The following is a 13,871-nucleotide window of genomic DNA, read 5'->3' as shown; positions in this document are numbered from 1 at the left end:
ATTCAAACGGATTTTTTTATTCCGAATGTAGGACTGACCTGAAGGAAAATGCTATATCTACTGTAAATGCAGGAACACTCGCTCATTCGATCTCTCACAATGAGAACATAATGTTTACGTTGCTAAGAGTGGTTGCTAGTTACGTTGCTAGTGGTTGTGTAGTGATAGAACCGCTGGGTGAAGCGATCATAGCCATGTTTTATCGTAACGGAATTTTTTTTTTTTTTTTTTGACGAAAGTGATGTAGCCAATTGTAACTTGTAGCTGTAATTCTCATCCCTGTCCACATGGTGCCGAGTGCGCTCTTGCTGACTAAAAAGTTAATGGTCAAGGAATGGCTTTTCTGGGTTACCTCATTGTTTACAAGCAGTTTTTTTGACATCTTTCTGCCTTTAAAACACTGATTGAGCGGTTAGAGTCATAATACGGATTTCGGTAAGTTGAACTGTAAATATCAACTTTTTTTATTTTTTTTTTATGTTCATTCATGTATATTTCTATCTGTAACTTAGTGAATGCGATGGAATTGATCGCATTCACTCGCGCTTCACTTGAACTCTGATCTCTCGCGCCACATGAAAGAGCGCCAAAACATAATTTATTGTTTGAATTGTGATAAAATAGAATTTGAAAAAAAAAAGAACTGACACTTTGTTTCAAATCAAAAGCATGACCATATTCTACATCCCTTAATCCTACACAGTACTAAACTTAACAACTACTTTACTAACTTATACATGTTAAGCAGTAATTAGGAGTTTATTGAGGTAAAAGTCGCAGTTAATAGTTAGTTAATATTGAGGATTGGACCCTAATCTATCCTTAATTATTCATGAAAAGTATTCATGAAAACAAAGTTTAATTGTAAGGCATTGCAAATCAAATAAATTAATATGCACTATATTTACTGGCTTCAAATTATTGCCAAATCTTTAAACATTTGTAAATGATAATGCAATAAAGTATGTTAAAATACTCATATTTTAAGATGCCCAGTGAAGAAGCTGAGCTTTTTCAGACAGCACAGGTTACTCAAATAGAGCATTTGAATTACTTAGAGCAGTTTCTGCATATTGGGATTTGAAGTATTTTAACATAAAACGGCACATTTTACATTCAAGAATAATAGCAGGATCTGAAAACACATTATGAATTGGGTCACGGCACAGATTCAGTGGTCCAAAATGGAAGAACATTTAATGCCACAATTCCCGTCTGCTCGCACAATACCAAAAGAGGGAGGCAGAAAAAAAAAAAAACCCGATAAATAAAGAAGGAAGAGACAGGGATAAAGAGGTGTGTGTGAGAGAATCGGGCCCACATGCGGATCCACAGGCAGAGAACATTTGTGATCCGCCTCACTTCACTGTGGGAGAGCGTTTCCTAGCCCTGGATTACCGCAGCACATTGAATAGACCAAAGACACTCTGTAAGAAAGTGTGTGTACATCGGTAGGAGATAAACAGTACTGTGGAACGCTTATTTTCTCTGCATCAGTAGAAAATCGGATCCTTTGCTCTTCCAGTGGAAGTGCACGCTGGTTGCAAACCTGTTTATTTCTGGGACTGAAGTCAAACATGGGAATAATTAGACTTGCATTGTAAACATTGCATTGTCTTCCGCAGCATGCGAGTGCAGCGTATAGACACGGTGACCCCTATTGTTAATTTTGCTCATTATAAATGACATTTTGCATGAGGCTTGGGTTGAAAGCTGTCAATAAAGGTTCGAAAAGAGGGGTTTCACATACTGTAGATGTCATAGAAGAACCATTTTAGGTTCCATAAAGAACCTTTCATTGAACAGTTCTTAAAAGAACAATTTTCTAAGAGTGAAGAACATTTTTAATAACCCCCCCCCCAAAGTAGTCGATTGCCGAGTTCGCGCATGATCATAGGTAACTAAACCTATGCGCGTGAACTCGGCAATCGACTACTTTGGACTTCCACCGAAAACAGGATGTAAACACAGGTATTTGCGCTGGCTTAAATAACATCATTTTTATACATATCTTTCACATCTACTGCAGTCAGATTCACTCGTGTTCACTCTGAAGGAATCACTCACATTTTCTGTGCACTTGTAATGACACATCAAGGATGTTAAGAGGCTGAAAGCAGGTTTAAAACTTGCCCCATTGAAGTCAACAGGGTGCAAATTTTAAAAATAGAATAACTCGGTGTAGGCAACACCGATTTTTGTCGTTGTTCTCTGTATTGACAGCACTCCAAATATACAAAAAAATGAGCTCAATGTTAAAATTGACCGGAGTTCTCCTTTATAGCTGCTGTCCGTAACTTTTTTTTTGTGTTCATAATTTACTATATTTGTATAATAAGCAAGGACACCATGAAACCATTTTCCGAACTGTGTTTTTGTCTTATCCTGAATCACTATGGTACACCTATTATATTTGAACTATTTTAGACTGGTTCGGGCCCAGTACCTGTGCGACTCGCCGTAGACAAACACAGAGAAGTGGCTCCGGCTACAATGTTCTTCTGCAAGACGCATGCAGTTCTGTTTGTTAACTGCAGCTTTAACTTTAAGTATTACAATTTAAGTATGTCAATGAACATTATAAAATTGATCGTGGCCGAACAGCTTTCTGAGGCTTCCACGCACCTCATGTCTGACTTTTTTGATCGCAACTGTGTGAGCACGATGGTCACTACTGAAAAAAATAAATAAATTCTTCCATGCATGAAAATGCCACCATTATTTTCTCCCTTTAAAGTAAAATCACGTCATTTTCTAACATTTTTGCTGCATTCAGCAGTTGCAAACAGCATGTTGACTTGAAGTTGTACTCTGATATTGCTTCTCTTTTGCAACTAAAAGTCATTACAAATTACATATTGGGTATTTGGATAAGGTTGCTTGTTAATTTGTTTGTTCCATCTTTAAATAGAGCATAATGCCAACATCAAAATGAAAATTTGCATTTCATGTTTTTTTTTTAAGCCTTTATTCTCATCAAGGCTGCATTTATTTGCAAAAAAAATTGAGCAAAAACTGTAATATTGTGAAATATTATTACAATGTAAAATAACAATTTCATGCTTTAGCCTAATATATTTTAAAATATAATTTATTCCGGTGATGGCAAAGTAATACATTTTTTTTATGAATCAAAAGAACAGCATTTTTTTAAAATAGAAATATTTTTAACATTATAAATGTCTTTATTGCTTGAATAAAAGCATTACTTTATTTCTTGAAATAATAATTCTTATATATATATATATATATATATATATATATATATATATATAACAATCTTACTGACACCAAATTTGTGAACAGTAGTAGGCTACACATACAAACTATAACTAGATAAGCAAGTAGTCGTCAAACATTAAAAAGCAGTGTTTGCTAAATATAATGACAGAGGACAGAAGCTCTGTAAACTTCTGTAAATATCAATGTTAAATAGATTTTATAAAATAGGCCTAGGCTGTATAAGGTTTTGTAGAGTTTTAACTTTAGAAGTAGTTAATGCATTGAAAAGAATAAAATGAGTCTGATAATTTGTGTTTTTTTTTTTAGGCTAATATGGATTTTTAATGTGAAACATTATGGGCCCTATTTTAACGATCTGAAACGCAAGTGTCAAAGCGCAAAGCGCAAGTAACTTTGTGGGCGGGTCTTGGCGCTGTTGCTATTTTCCCGGCGGGATAAATGACTCTTGGGCCAGGCGCAAATCTAAAATGGGTTGGTCTGAAGCAGCTTCATTATTCATAGGTGTGGTTTGGGCGTAACGTGAAATAAACCAATCAGAGCGTCATCTCACATTCCCTTTAAGAGCAGACGCGCTTTTTCTAAAGCGGATTCCTATTATAACGGCGGATTTGCCAGGCGCGCGCCAGGAGCGGTTCACAGCCAAGGAGAGCAACTATCTATTCTATCTATCGTAATAATGTATGATTTGCAAAAATGAAAACTGCTGCTTCTGTGTAGATGAGAAAATCAAAGTGTATGCGCGTTGTGCACACGCTACATTGATTTTGGCCAAGCATGCGCCCTTAAAATAGCATATGAATAACATGCGCAATGCGCCACTGACTTTAAACTATTTTTTCCTGGTTAGTGGCGCAATTGTTTTCTAAACCTGCAAAATAGCATGAAGGAACGTTTGCGCCGGAACACGCCTCCTTTTTTGCGCTGAACCGCCCAGGGAGCGCAAGTTCATTCCCTAGTTTAGCGACGTGCTTCTGTGGAGGAAAAAGCGCGCTTTGCGCGGGTGCAAAATAGGAATGATACATGCGTCGGTGTACAAAGTCAATTGCGCTGGGTGCAAGATAGGGCCCTTTATTTTAAGAAACCTTTCAGACTTTCCATTTATTAGATATATTGGAATTGGTTGTATTGGTTGTATTATCCTTGATATTTCCTGGTATTGATTTGAAAATAAAGTACTGAAAGTGGCTTTAGCTAGAACGTTCTTTCTTAAAGGAGACATATCATGCTTTTAAATTGTTCCTTTTTACATATAAATCATACATTTGTAATCTATATAAAGCGGAACTGCAATGCTTGGGTCTGAATTCCTCATTATTATAGCTCCACAATCCCCCTTTCTACCCCTTTTCTGACGTGCGTCTGACAGCAACTCGTTTTGGTGCGGTCTCTTTAAATAAAATTTAGACACTTCATACCCCGCCCCCTCTCCAGGTTGCAGAGGTTCAACTCCACCCCGTTCGGCCATTTTTGTAGTCTGATAGCAAAGATAGGATTATCTAGCGGCACATAAACTTTTTATTCACACGTTATTAACAAAATGTCAACAACGGAAGACTTGTCCAGCCAGCCTTACATGTTCGAGCCAGAGTCGGAGCCGGAGCGAGATAAAAATGAAGACGACGAACCTGTAGAACAACGTCTTCATATGGATGTATCGCAATGGTGTGTTACTGTATTTAACTGTTACACATGAAACTTTGGTCTTCCGACCTTTTACCACCATGTCGATTTATTTTGAATAGTATGTGCGAGGGAGAGAGAGCAAGACAGCGTCTAGTTTGGAGACGGTGATGTCTTGTTTACACTTTCTGAAGAGAGAGAGTGAGCGCGCGCGCGCGACCGGGTCTCTCTCTCTCTGCTCGTTCTTTTAGTCAAACATGCGCCACAAGCGCGGTAGTTCATCTACATTAGACGGTGTAATAAAGCGTGTGGGTTACTACATCCAACAACCGAACATTTTAACTTACCCTCTCGTAACTTCTGCATCCTTTAGCTTGGACTACAAAATTGCAGCGAGAAATAATAATGGCGGATTGCTCGAAGTGTTGGGCCGGAAGTCAATGTCCTTATTTGGCAGTTCCCCTGCAAATACTGTGACGTGATAGTTCAAAAAACGTCATAGATAACAGAAAAATCGGAACAGGTTGAAAAATATGACCAAAACAGAATATAAAGATATCAACGAAGCACCTGAAGAGAATAATTTCATCTTTTCTGTACTTCTAAACACTCCAAATATACAACAAAATGCATTTAAGGGCTAAAAAAGTGCATTTAGCATGATATGTCCCCTTTAATGAAATATATTTTTTTACAAAGAGAAGTCTTCCTGATGTCCTTGAATTAATATACAGTGATAGATTGAGTGAACCAGTACTCTTGAAGTTGCATAAACTCAAAAATGCTTTGCAGCTAGTTAGAATGTGACTTGATGTTTTTGTAAAATATAGTTTTACAGTGACACAGTAACTTTCTCTGTAAATATCCAAGGGACAACAAACAAACAACAACAACAACAACAAAACGGCTAATTAAACCCACTGTTGTTTATTTTAATTAGAAAAAAAATGCAGTTTGGTAAGAAATGTTGCAGCATGTAAATTGACGAGATGTGTCATTTTGAACCCTGTCTGTAACCTATGATCAGGAGCATTGAAAAACATATTCAGATCACCAAAGATAGCAAAAGGAATTACACCACATTCAGCCGAGTTCATCCATTCTTGTCTGTGCGATTGTGAGTGATTGTGTGCAGAAAAAGATAGTCAAGGTTGTCTGTGAGAGTGGGCAAACAGAAGGAAACGTGACCGGCAGGCTCATTTTCAAGCAGCAAGGATGGTTAAGATTATAAGCTGTACTACTGACTAACCGAGCAATCGCTCGCTGTCATCCACTGACAGCCTTGTTAAATGACAAAAGCTTAATTTACTTGTCAAAAATGATGAAACGGCAATCCTCTCCCTCTCTTCAGTATTCCTCTTTTCTCTGAATAGTAACATTAGTTCAGAAATGTTCAGTGTTCTGCTGTCAAATAATTACTGACTTGTGATTCTATGACAGATGAGTCGATCTGCTTTAAAAATGAGGTCAGGACACCTTTTTTTTCAGCTTGTGTAAACATTTGATATGAATTCTTATGGACCACATGTTCTGTTAGTTTATTTCATAATATGTTCTGATTAAGAACTCAATATTTTAACTATTACTAGATTTTTTTTTTTTTTTTTGCCTGTGTTTTCTGCAGAAAATGTGGGAAGTGTCTGCTTTGAAACTGTCTTGCATGGTATGTTGTATCGAATCGTAAGGATTTAGCAATTTCAGTTCCATTACAGACCGACCGACGTCTGTATGTTTGTTTCCGCGGGGTATTAAAAAGCATTAAGTCATTAAATGGATTTTGCGAAAACTAAGGCCTTAAATTACCCTGGTAATCCAGAGTTCTCACTAGAGCACAAGTTGAATTTGCTCTGTGAGTTACTCTGGTGTCGAATAATGATGCTCATTAAATATGTCCCTCGATCCGAGCTGCACCAATCACATCGGGTTATCTGATATAGGCGGGCCAGAGGCGAGCTAAACAGATGACAACAGCGCTGTGACTTCGAAGTCATTAGTAAACATTGCAAGATGGCTATGGATGAACACCAGTTGTTTGAAACGGCTTTGGCCACTACAATGATCGTGTTAGACTTGGCTTTTTATCTAAAACAGGAACAGAAGACGGCGCTCGAATCGTTCCTTTGCAAGAAGGACGTTTTTGCTGTTTCGCCGACCGGATACGGTAAGAGTATAATCAGAGAATGTCTAATAAGGTTAGCTCTGCTGGTAGCTGGGGTTTAATTGTTGTGATTGGTCGTAGTGTTATCCAATTGCGTGCAGCGAGATTTTCAAATGCACGCTTGGTGCCGCCCCTCGAGCTGGGCGATTTTCATTAGTTGACGCCAGACCATTAGCCTAATCTTTTAGATTTAGGTCTGGATTTCCAGGCTAGCCTTAAATGGCATCAAAAAGCATTAAATTAGAATCCTACAGGCATTAAAAATTTTGATATAGTTTTGAAGAAAATTTTATATTATCAATTTATTTGAATATAGCCTTCATAATTAATCATTTTTATTTGCTGTCACAAAATATGTACGTTAGTGTGATAAACGCGGAGTTCTGGATGGTTGATCATAGATATGGCTCAGATCCCTCTTTCAATACTGTAAGTCTGTGTTTTTTCCAACAGGATTAAGTCTGTTCTCTTCTCTTCTCAAGCCATGTCATTTGAGGTATCATTTATTAGAACTAGCTGATACCATAGTAAGTAGGCTAATAATAATATATATCAATAGGACTTATAGAGGATTGCTTGTGTGGGTGCTCGTGTAAATCTCCCTAACAGCTCGACAGCTCTTCTGAGCGTGTATGTGCGTGTTTGCGTCCAGTCTTCACTCATTGACTGTGACTGTGAATCTAGTCCTCTGAGACATCGCTGTCTGCACCTCTACAGACACTTCATGTCACAGCAAGGGGGTTGCGTCAGCTGGCATTAGCTCCGCTGTCGCTGTGAAGATGCCAAGAGCACGCAGGTGTATCTGGAGGTGACTCGCTTCCCACAGACATTACCTGATACACTAAAACAGCAGGGGCGATGGAGGCTGATGGATTAAAGCAGTGTGAGATCAAGACCATCTTGGACCAGCTTGGAAGTTCATGCTGAATTAGACATTTTTAGTATCTCACATTTGCTGGATCTTGTAACAGATTAACATCTTGTTTAGGTAGATAGGAATCTTCCAATCTATCTATCTAGCTAACAAAACTCATCACTCGATTTGAATTTTACAAGGTGATTTTTTTTTTTTTGCATTACCATTTTGCTGAAAACCAAAACCGAAAATAGAGTTTCAGTGTTTAAATTTAGGTAATAGGGAAATTTAAGTATTTATGCTGTTCGGGGTGCCGTGTTCTTAAGTCATAATTAAACCAGTCAAAACCAGTAAAATTGTTCGTCTCTCGAAATTTCAGCTGAACAAATTGCTACTGTAGCATTTTTTTTTTCTGCTAACATGTTTACCTGTTGTAGTTTATTTACATTGTGTGCATAGATACTTAAATAGTCAAAATGCATTGAGGAAGCACTAATGTAATTCAACATCACTTTTTCAAAAAAAATTTAAACTGATTTTTTTTCACCATTTACAGTGTTAGTAGTATCAAATATTTAAAAGATACTCAAAAGTTCTGTTAGATCAAACCAGTCAAAAAAGTAATTTTAAAAGATACTGCTCAAGTGATAATGATAATTTTAAACACACGCAAGACAATTTTAAGTGTAATTTTATTTAAAGAGGGCCTATTACATATTTAACTTTCTTTAGTGTGTAATGTTGCTGTTTGAGCATGAAAAAGGTCTGCAAATTAGCAAAGCACAAAGTCACTCTAAAAGAGTTATTCTCTATATCAGTGCGCAATGTTTCTGAACTTACTGAAACGCCTCCATTGTCTTGAGTTTTCTTCCAGGAATATGAACCTGTCACAATATCCTTCATTTAAATAATTCCCGCCCAAGCCATACGCAAAATAAAAAGCGCCATGACATTTCCAAAACACCCTCGAAGCAGATGACCAATCACAACGCACTGGCTCAGCTGACCAATCAGATCAAATTGTGATTTTCGGAAGGAGGGGCTTCATAGAGACGGGAATTAAACAGAGCATTGCTGATAGACTGGGAAGAGAGGTGCTGCAACAATGTCAAATACGTAAAAAATATATATATATTTTTGAACATTCAAGCATGAAAAGCTATTCCAGTAGGCCCCAAGAACAAAATAAGACTTAAATAAGAAAATAAGAACAAGACTTCATAAAAGGGCATAATAGGTCCTCTTTAAGAATGTAGAATTTAAGAATAAACTGATATTATGAATTGCATCTTTAAGTTGTTTAAAGTTGGTTGTGGTGAATGCCTTGTACTATGGACAATGCAAGAGTTAACCCCAATGCTGCCATCCTGTAGGAAAGACTCATAATAAGTTGGCTCATGTACATTTATTTTCTTGGCAAGCGTTATTTCATCAAAACAAGTTCCGGGAGCATGCATTTATTTGTGTCATGACAAATGATTGTTTAGTTGGCAGGACAAATACTGTTTGTTTTTGATACGATGAGGTGCTTATGCTGTCGATAACAATTTAAGCCAAAAATAACTCTCTTTTGGAAATGCTATAGCCTTATAGCCTAGCATTTGAAAAATTATTTTAGAATTAGGCATGCATCTTTTTATGATCTCATGTTAATTTAAAGACTAAATGGAGTACTTGTCTTTTCCATTTGTCACACCACATGACTGTTAAATTAAATTTACATTCCTATAAATATTCACATACATTTTTGTGTTGTTGTTTTTTTTTTTCCTTGGGCATGTTGTGCATCAAATCCAGATCCACCACCGGTAATAATGCATGAGTATGCCACTTCTATCATAAACTCCACGTAGATTCGCTATTTCTGGGCAGTTCAGAGCCGGGTCAGAAATTGAACATTTACCTTTTAAAAGCAAGCATTTCTAGTCTCCGCAGATGAAGGTTAATGACGCTCAGTGAAAACCCTTTAAAGTCAGAAATACATTTTAAATGAAAGTCTTCTAATATGCATTCTACAGATTGCACAACAATTAGAAAGAGTCAAAGTAATAGCAGAGTGATTTTGTGCACTTCTTTAATGAGCAGAGTTTAGAGAACGCAAGGGCATCAAACCTATCTGTTTTAATTATTTCCGAACAGAGGAATTTGTCATTGATGTCCATTGAACCAGTACAGAGTAATTGGATGGAGGCTGACAAGGGATTTTGCAAGTACTCCCTGAGCTGGTTTTATGCTTGGTTTAAATTTTAAAGAGTAATCCACACAGGGGAAGGGGCGGATAAATGGAACACCAGCCCGGCAGACTGCAGAGATTCTATGCCTTTGAATGTCCAGCAACTGATGATTTAGAGATATAGGCCTAGGTTTTTTTTTTTTTTAACTAAGTTAGTGAGGTTTTGCTTCTTCCTCAGTGGTCTGTGCTTTGGCACATGCTTTGAAAATAGCTTTCTTATATAAATGATTGCGTTTGATAATTTTAGGCAGTGAAGAAGCCAAAAATCATTTTCCGTTATGATGCAAGTATTTCAGTTATTTAGGAGGTCCGGTTTTAGCTGTTTTTTGTAATGCGACTGTATGTGAACCTGACAGATAGAGGTCAGTCAGTATTTGAGCCCTTAACGGATGCAATAAAACTTTGCCTGAAGCATCTGCCGCCCTGTTCCAGTATCATCGGAGGAAGAAGCAACATAAGAATTAGTGTGTTTCTTAAAAGAGGATTTTGTAGAGTTTACTTGATCTTCAGGCCAAACCAAAACAAAACATAACTAATGCAGGCATGCCCTGAGCAACCGGCTGGTTGAAGTATTAAAGAAAGTGCAACAAGCGAGCAAAACCACGGATCCACAGGCTGCCTGGAGCAGACGAGGTTAAATGTGTTTGTACGCTACTGTAGCTGGAGGTTGTCGTTTTTGCACACTGAAAACCACTTTGTGGTTATGCAAATGTATGAGGGAAACAAATTCTTTTTTCGTTTTGAATAAGCTGAAAATATTAAGCTGATTTGCACTAAATTTAAGCACAAAATGTTCTCAGACTTTTTACACTCGGAAATCTATCTATCTATCTATCTGTCTGTCTGTCTGTCTGTCTGTCTGTCTGTCTGTCTGTCTGTCTGTCTGTCTGTCTGTCTGTCTGTCTGTCTGTCTGTGTGTGTGTGTGTGTGTGTGTGTGTATAAATGTTTACAGTGTAGCGAGAAGTGCAATGTGATGTGACCAAACTAGATGTTTTTTAAAAAAATGTTGCATTTGGAAGTTGGAACTTTTATGCAAAGCGTCACATTTCATTCATTTCCTGGGAATCAAGCCTGTGTCCTTGGCATTGCCAGCGTCCTGCTCTACATAAACAGTAATTTCTATTATAATCACAGATATGTAGTGCGTGAATTTCTGCAGTGACAACATTTTTTTGTCGTGCTGGTGTTCATGTGATTATTGTTTCTCAAGGTGTGGATACTCCCAGCATGCACTAGGGCATGAATAATTAATTTTGGTGTGTTCCAGCTTTATTTACTCTGTATTGTTGTCATTTTTGAATTCACATTCTACGCAAAAATGACCTATACTACTGTTAAAAATGTTGGGGTTTGCAAGATTTTTTTTATGTTCTTGAAAGAAGTCTCTTATGTTCACTAATGCTGCATTTTAGCTATTTTATAGTGAATGCAGTAAAAACAGTAATATTGTGAGATATTATTACAATTTAAAATAACTGTTTTCTAATTTAATTTATTTTAAAATGTAATTTATTCCTGTGATGCAAAGCTGAATTTTCAGCATCAGTCTTCAGTCACATGATCCTTCAGAAATCCTTCTAATATGCTTTATTCTAATAATTACCTTTTGTTTGTTTGTTTGTTTTGTGTTTGTTTTACAGTAAGTGTCATTTTTTTAGCTGCATATGGCCAATATAAACAAGAAGAAATGTATCTAACTGAGATGTTTTCAATTAGATTATTTTCAGTTTAAAATGTATTATATTAATACAAAGTAGATTTCACTTAATTTACTTAAAACATTTTGGTCTATACATTTAAATCAATCTGTTTAATTTCAGTGCATTTATGTTGGTGATATTGACAATTTCTGGGCTGTTAGGTTTCATATTTTGCTCTTTTCTCTTAGCAAGCCATATGTATGCCTTGCAGACATACTGTAATACTATCCATTCTTAGACAAGAGAAGTTTCTTGCATCTGTCTCTCTGGCTCACGTCGTGTTGATATCATGTCAGACTCCGGGTGGATGTGTTCGGTTACATCGACAGGGCCGCGTCTCCAACCCTTTGATATCTGTGTCAGATTTCATCCACAGACATAAATACTACTCTCCCGGTGAATATTGATCCTGTGCATCATGTAAAGTCACGAGACTCCATTAGTCTCCTCATAATAATCACATGAATGCATACACAGGGAGTATTTATGAACAGTTCAGTTAGACTAAGGTCTCGCTGTACGGGGACATCACCTTGTTCATGCATTACGATTTACCCTTGCATGCTGCTCTGGTACTGAATATCATACAGCTAAAAATATTGCTTGGAGATGAATAACAGTGTCATGTGAGACAGGATTAAAGACACCGGGTTAATTAAATTTCTAATTTGATATTACTGAGACACCTTAAACAAGCGTTCACCACTTCACTCTACTCTTAATTGCTAGTACAAGTTGCTAACTTTTGCTTGGATAGTGTCTATCTGTTATAAAATCTTTGAGTTAAAAGTGAAGTTGTTTTTGAAGATATTTTATAATAAAAATGATGCAATAATATGTAACACAGTATGGAATGTTTGCTGTTTACCTTTAGGCTAGTCTTGTGATGGTCCAAAGCAGCAAGTAAGAGTAAACTTTGCTGTGCAAGTTACATAATTATTGAGAATGTGACTGACACGGCTGGTGAGGAGTTGTTTTATTTTATCTCAGTTTTAAAATATTAAAATATTAAAAATAGCATTGGCAGATGCATTTTATTTATTCTAATGTAAAATATTATTACCATTGTTTTTTTGAGTAACTGTCCAGTCTTCATGATTGTTCAGAAATCATTCTAATATGCTGATTTTGTGCTCAAGAAACACATTGAAAAAAGTTGATCTGCTTTATATGGTTTTAAAGGGGGGGGTGAAATGCTCATTTTCACTCAATCTCCTGTTAATCTTGAGTACCTATAGAGTAATATTGCATCCTTCATATCTCCAAAAAGTCTTTTGTTTTATTATATTTTTAATTGAAAGATTGGCTGTACCGAGTCTTTCCGGAAAAAAACGAGCGGCTGGGGGCGGGCCGTGTGGGCGAAGCTAAAGCTGTGCTAACGCGCCGAGCTAACAACACACAGAGACAATAGAAGTAGTTTTACTCACCGAACCTTTATCATTGTGACTGCTCAATCCTTAAGCATTAGACGATCTGCAAATCCGATCTGGGCTTTGTTTATAAAACAATCATCGTCGAAATGCAGGGAACAAACAGTCTACACAACTCCGTTTATGCTCTGGAAAACAAACTCCATCCACGGGTGCCTTAACGCCGGGTTCTTTGGGAATCTGTGCAGGGTTGTCTTCCCCTGGCAACCAAAAACACACTTCTTTGGTGACACTGACTTCCCAAAAGCCGGGCAGGGCGCTTTGATGGCGAACTGCTTTCACTCTCTTGCTCTGGTCTACGAGTGTGCGCGCGCCCGCGCTCTTACCGGAGAAGTGCCCTTAGGACCCATATAAGGAAATTCCGCCCTCTCTTACGTAAGACAGAGCCATACTTGAAAAAAAACTTTCCGAAACTTGTGACAAACCGGAAGGACAATTTTTGGAACAAAAATACTCCTTCAAACGTACAACTTAACTTTTGAAACTTTGACCATGTTTAGCATGGGAATCCAACTCTTTAACAGTGTAAAAAACTCAGTATGCATGAAACAGTAATTCACCCCCCCTTTAAATATATTTTTTTATGGTTCTTTTAATATAAAGTTCAAAAGTTTATTTGAAATAAACATT

The 13,871-nt window shown here is 37.1% G+C and overlaps 1 protein-coding gene across 1 annotated transcript in view; it reads left to right on the top strand.

The window, feature by feature from the left end:
* Window positions 1–260: 260 nt before the first annotated feature.
* LOC308706690 (cadherin-18) overlaps window positions 261–13,871 on the top strand; it is a 146,143-nt gene continuing 132,532 nt past the window's right edge. Inside the window, exon 1 of the mRNA XM_081392479.1 lies at window positions 261–435. The gene's annotated coding sequence lies outside the window, so the exon portion shown is untranslated. The remainder of the gene's footprint in view (window positions 436–13,871) is intronic.

The sequence above is a fragment of the Scardinius erythrophthalmus genome (assembly GCF_964197995.2).
Source record: "Scardinius erythrophthalmus genome assembly, chromosome: 18".
NCBI lineage: Eukaryota > Metazoa > Chordata > Actinopteri > Cypriniformes > Leuciscidae > Scardinius > Scardinius erythrophthalmus.
Note: the sequence above shows the minus strand (reverse complement) of the source record. Positions and strands in the feature narration are given on the sequence as shown.